The 6,000-nt window shown below is 40.5% G+C and overlaps 1 protein-coding gene across 6 annotated transcripts in view; it reads left to right on the top strand.

Moving 5' to 3' along the window:
• LOC100744994 (tubulin polyglutamylase TTLL4-like) overlaps positions 1 to 6,000 on the top strand; it is a 244,962-nt gene that overhangs the window by 79,908 nt on the left and 159,054 nt on the right. The window lies entirely within an intron of this gene.

The raw sequence follows: 6,000 nt of genomic DNA, 5'->3' as shown, positions 1-6,000 counted from the left end.
ACGTCCCACAGTTCGATTCTTCCTTAACTTGGCTTATTTGAAATGTCCACCGCCTACGTGCATCCTCGGAGCATCTACGCTCCTCTGCGATAATACGAAAGCCTGCAGCCGGCCATGGCCATTGTCGATTCTACAAGCGAAACTTTCAGATAGGTCCATCAAGTCACAATGACTTTTCGCAAGATGAACGTAGTTTCCGCTGGATCTTTTTTTTTTTTTCGCTTTTCGATGGATAGAAGCGGACAATGTAAGCGCCAGAAGAAACTGTTTGATGGGTCTTTCTGGCCCCTCTGATCCTTTTCTCGAGCTGGAAGGGTCCTGTGGGCGGAGCGGTCTGCCAAGAAAAAGAGCTCGCTCGCCAAGGATCTCGGAGGTTCCTTGACCAGCGGGATAAGCAACGTTCAGAGGGGCTGAAATCGAACACGTGCAAGGGTGACTCAGAGAGCTGGTCAGACTGGGCCAGACGGGGCACCGTGATAGAGTACAGCAGGAAAGTGAAGGCCCTGTCGTAGATCCAAGCGAGAGATAGACGCTCTGATGCACGCAGAGATGCGCTCTTGTGTTTTCTACCAGATATTTCTCCACATATTTTCGTTAACTGGGCGTTCTGGACAAATTGTAAAGTACAAATTAAATAATAAAAAAAAAAAAAAAACAAAAATACTGGGCACAGCGTACGATTGGTACACGTCTTCAATTGGTCTTTGGAGATGAAATTTGAAGTGGTTTCTGAACGCAGATAAAACTTTCTCTTCCTTTCAGTTCGAATATTTTACGCGGTACTTTTTCGTCTCTCATACATCGAACTATATATGGATAGATTCGTTCGTTGAGAGATTTTGAAATTTCTCGTGCTTTTTAGCTTTCAAGCAAAGTTGTACCGTAGACGAGAAGAACATAAGATACGTTAAGATAAGTTCAGTTTCTATTTGAAGGAAGGACAGTTCACACGCGTCGACCTAATAATATTAGGTCGCTCGGAAAGATCGTTCCGAGTTACGTTTCCAACCTTTGTCCATCGTTCACGCAACTGCAATATTCCGTCCTTCCAGAAGCTGTCAGATTTTTCGGCGAGAAACTTCTCCACGTGATCTTTTACGTCGACCAAATTCCTTAAAAATTGCAACGAACTTGCCAAGAAACTCAATAAGGTTCTATTTTAACGTGTTGATACGATTCGACCGTAACAAGAAACAGAACGAACAGTGAAACAGCGCGGAAATATTCTTGCTATTGCACGAACGCATAAAGTTCTTAAAAATTGTCGTCACAAAATGTGATGACGCACCGACGACGTACAATGCTGTTCTCTGCGAGTCGCTTCGCTTCTTCCGCTTCTTCTTCTTCCGCCGCAAGGATTCCTCTAACGAATTTCCTTGTCGATTCCGCTTCGTTTCAACGCAACGAGCGGTATTCCGCGTCCATTAACGTTTCATAATACGCGATTATCCGAAAACCGATTTTCCCGGAGATAGTCGATCGTGGAAGCAGTGGAACAGCGTTACGTACCTGCAGGCTGAATTAAACGAGCCGACTGCGAGTTTTCCTTCGAGCGGAAATTCCTTTACTTCCTACGCACAGTCTGAACGGAATAAAAAAAAGAAGAAAAGAAAGGAAAGAATAATCTCGTTGGATAAACGGCGGAAACAGAATTACGCAGGCCCCGATGACGTTCAAGCTATTGTGCAAGCTGAAATTGCTTATTCACGGCGAGCAGAAAAAGGCTCGTTCGAAGGATCGTGAAACGGAAGTGGATGATCGAGTGCCCTCGACCGCGTAATTTGTACATATTGATCAACGAACGCCGCATAAAAGAGAGTGGAACACTCTCGTTGAGAATTTCTCGACCAAATATTTACACGAATTTTGCACGCTTGCGCGAGATCTTGTAATTTTCGGAAATAATCCTGTGTGCTTTTAGACTTTGGGGATTTCCAACGCTTCGGATATATTCGCGTGAAAGGTAGCGTAAGCGGAAAGTTAAAGTTGTATATTTGATAAATCGCAAGGGCAGAAAGGTAACAGTGTAATTGTTTATTAACACTTTGACTGCCACGCGGAAATTACGTGTTTCGTTGAGGACGTCACGGCAGTATTTTTACTATTCGAAGCATATAATGGCAAAATAATAATAAATTGACGATGTAAGACAACATTCTTCCCTAATCGATCGTTTATCTTATTGATGGTCACCGGTGACCATCGTGGCGCCTTGGTAACAGTCGATAGCGACGTATTATAACGAGCCTTCGTTTATTTCAACAAACCATTAGCATTGGTTATTTCGTCGTAGGCAAATCGTGCAGAATATATCGTTGACACGCGTAGAAGATATTGGTAAACGGTATTTGCTCGTTGTCTATATAATAGCAAGGTATGTGCACACTTCTAACTTCGATTATACGATTATAAAGCAGCATTTACGATTATTTTCTAAGCTGTGTTTATAATAATTCGTAGATTATCCCTCAGAGATATGGATGCAGACACAGTGCACCTTTAGATGCAAGATTCGTTCTCATTTTTTTTTTATCGATGTTCCAATAAAAATGTTTAATCGTTCAATGAGATATTTTTTACTTCAAAGTGTCTTCTATTTATCGGTTATATTGAAAATACCCTAACTGTCAATTTTCATACAATTTTTACAATTGTGGTGGGTCAGATACGACCAACGTGGCAGTCAAAGCGTTAAGATGTTATTTGTTAAAATTTGCATCGAGGCTTTTAACGCTATTTAACACTCTCGTGATTCTATGAATGCGATTGAAAACTAGGAATTTTACTTAAAGAACACGGCGATGTAAAAAGAGTAAAAAGGGGCGACTAATTAGCGTGCACGCAAGATCGAGCGTTTTTGTTACGTATTTTAAATCGATCACGAAAGGAACAAATGTCTGTTAGAAAAAATATAATGGCGCTGGAGAAACAGTAAAAAACAGGGATAATCGGAAACAAGAGTAAGCATTCTGGTTCCCAATTATCTATGGATCTTCCCGCAGTAACATGCTAGAAATGTTTTTTTACGATTCGTATAATGATACTTCTAATGTAGAAAACTTCTAATTTAAGTGGAAGAAACGTTTCCGCGCGAGATAAGAGGAACAGTGGCACCGACTCTCTCTTAAATCTACGATAATCATTAGGCTTGTTCGAAGCTAGAAACCTTTTATGATGGACCATGTTCCTTTTTTGTGTCCCTCTTCAGCGTTTGTAGCGTCGATGGGGCACTTGTTACGTTGGTAGATGCACGTGTTCTAATGGCGAGTTAGGGTTCCCTGGGCTCCAAGGTATACGTAGGGAGGAAAAAAAGACAAAGGTTAGCTGGCCTAGGAATAGGTTAGATTTCACGATGTTCCGTGCCACCCCAAATGATAGATGACCTGGATGATGATGAGTTACAATGCCACGAAATTGGATTCATGGTTTTCGATTTTAATAGAGATTTCTTTGAAAAAAGAAACAGTTAGAACGTAGTTCTTATTGTTAGTTTTTATTTTAACACTCTGTATATAGGGCAGAATGCCTTTCGAACGAAAGATTTTGATTTCACGCTGTTCAAAGGTACTGTTCGTTGCTATTTTTCTACATTTTCTCTCGCAATATCAGCCACGAGATTGAAGAATAATACGTGAATTTGCAAAATCTTCGTGAAACTCTTTGTACAATTTAGAAGATTCTATTTCGATGATAAAATTACATCAACGATGCGATACTTGAGTCGACAAATATATTCCGATGTAAAATAACAACGCGTTATTTCATTGAAATCGCCAGGAATTTTTCACGTACAGCAAAAACCTGCACGCATTGACTCTGTCCGAAGAAGCGGAATATTTTCTATTTATTATATATTTTATTATTAATTTTTTTTATTTATTTATTAAAATTTACAATCAATTCTCGCATTGAGAATTTTCAGTAATTTTTTCTGGCGTGACGCAGTGACATGGCTAATTATTTATAACAAGTTAATACTTATTATAGATAAGTATTTTGTTTAATCTTTTTGTGTCTTTTTTAATGATTTAATTTGTACTTTACAATTTGTCCAGCTGGACATTTGGTAAATTTTTCTAACTTAATTGCTGAATAAAATGTGGATGGCTACCCCCAACGGGATACCATCCTCCAGTTTGACTATTTTATTTCTTTAATTTTTTTTTTTTATTATTTAATTTGTACTTTACAATTTGCCCAGCTGAGCATTCGGTAAATTTTTCTAGCTTAATTGCCGAATATTAGGTTGGCAACTAAGTGATTGCGGATTTTGTGATTACCACCTAATGACAAACTCGGCAATCACTTAGTTGGCAGCCCAATAACACGTGGATGGCTACCCCAGCAGGATACCACGTTCGAGTAAGTCTGTATAGCTACATTTGCGATGAAATGCATTTGCTCGTCCACGCCACTTGCGATCGTCAATCGTACGTCGATCGGCACGACAGTAGCAGGAGAAAAAGGCGTCGCGATAAATAACGTTTAACTGCGACAAAAGGAAGGCCGAGAAAGACTGGACAATGTGGAAAGCAGCGAGTGATCTGTCGTCACGGAATATTAGGGCGGCGTTGATCTCGAAAGGGAGGTTGGCAGCGACAAAAGTGGCGCGCCGCCTCGTCTAAATGGCGACGTAAGAAGCCAAAGATAGTCAGAGAAAAGAAGACGAAGGCGGTGAGATATAAAGGGAGAGAAACTTGGTTGTCGTGTACAAGTAGAGAGCGACGAAGAAAAGAAAGGGAACGAGGCTCGAAATCGGCGTATCGGCCGATTTCAAAAGGAGAAACGTCCAAGGAAACGGACTGGTGTGTATAACGCAGCGGAACGGGTGGTCCCATTGGAGAAGTCGCGCTACACACAAGGGCTGTGGTGGCTTCTCTACAGCTTCGAAACCGTTCTCTTGGTCGGTGAATCGGCGTGGTTGATGGCCGCCGTGTTGCTCGTGTCCCGCGGAAATCGGCGTGACGCGATCGTCCTTTCGACGTCGCAGATTTTTTCCACCGCAGTTTTTATTCGGTCGTTCACGAACACCTTGATTCCGCGGACAATGGAATCCACGGGGAGATAAATCCTTGGAACCGAGCTTATACAGGGTGTCTCGGTATTCTTGCTCAGCTTTTCGAAAATAAGAAGAAACTTTCAATATAGCGTCGTTAGCATTTTCATGGACGCTTTCCTGGTCCTGCTGTTTCCATTGAATTTCAACATCTGAGAAAGTTGAAAGGATAAATCGTAACGCGTTATCGACGATTTTTTCGTATATCTTTGAAACTGAAAAAATTTGTTGTAAAAGGTTATAGTAAAAATAACGTTTTAATAAACAATTTATAAGGCGATAATTAAAGCCCCGTTTCATAGGGGAAAAATTTGGGACACCCTGTATATAAAAAGGATACCGTGAAAAATCAAGAGAAGCAGCTGGCCTAGTAGCTTCTCGTACACTTATACACCGCGGAAAATAGCCGCGAAAATTTTGCTGCGACACCGTGCCTACTACGCCGTAGAGAATTATTTCGATCTAGAACCGTGTCTACTTAATTTCCTTATTCGATCTCTAGTGCACGCTCGTTCGAGGACGATCGGCAAGTACCAAGACGAATCGAGCCTTGTTACATCGTTACGGTTATATCGTGTCCCCGTTGGGGCTGAAATTTATCATTTTACCTTGTGTATACCGTATGGATTACCAAGGAAGAGGACGACATTCATCTGAGAAGAGCAATTTTATCAGGTTGTCCGAAAAATTTCTTTCGTTTTACGAGGAAATAATAGACGCACAACGTTTTTTGTTTTATATTATTTTGTTCTATATTATTACTGTATATAGGCTAAATACTATATATATTACATTACTATAGTTCTATATTATATACTATTTTATTCTGTTGAAATAAACACCGCGACATTTCACAGATTTGGTTTCACGTTTGTAAAAAACACGAAAGAAAGACATTTTCCGGACAACCTGATAGAAACGATTCAGGTTGATTGAATTCCACG

Source organism: Bombus impatiens, unplaced genomic scaffold (genome assembly GCF_000188095.3).
Source record: "Bombus impatiens unplaced genomic scaffold, BIMP_2.2 scf_0027, whole genome shotgun sequence".
Taxonomy (NCBI): Eukaryota; Metazoa; Arthropoda; class Insecta; order Hymenoptera; family Apidae; genus Bombus; species Bombus impatiens.
This window is presented reverse-complemented; position numbering and strand designations above follow the sequence as displayed.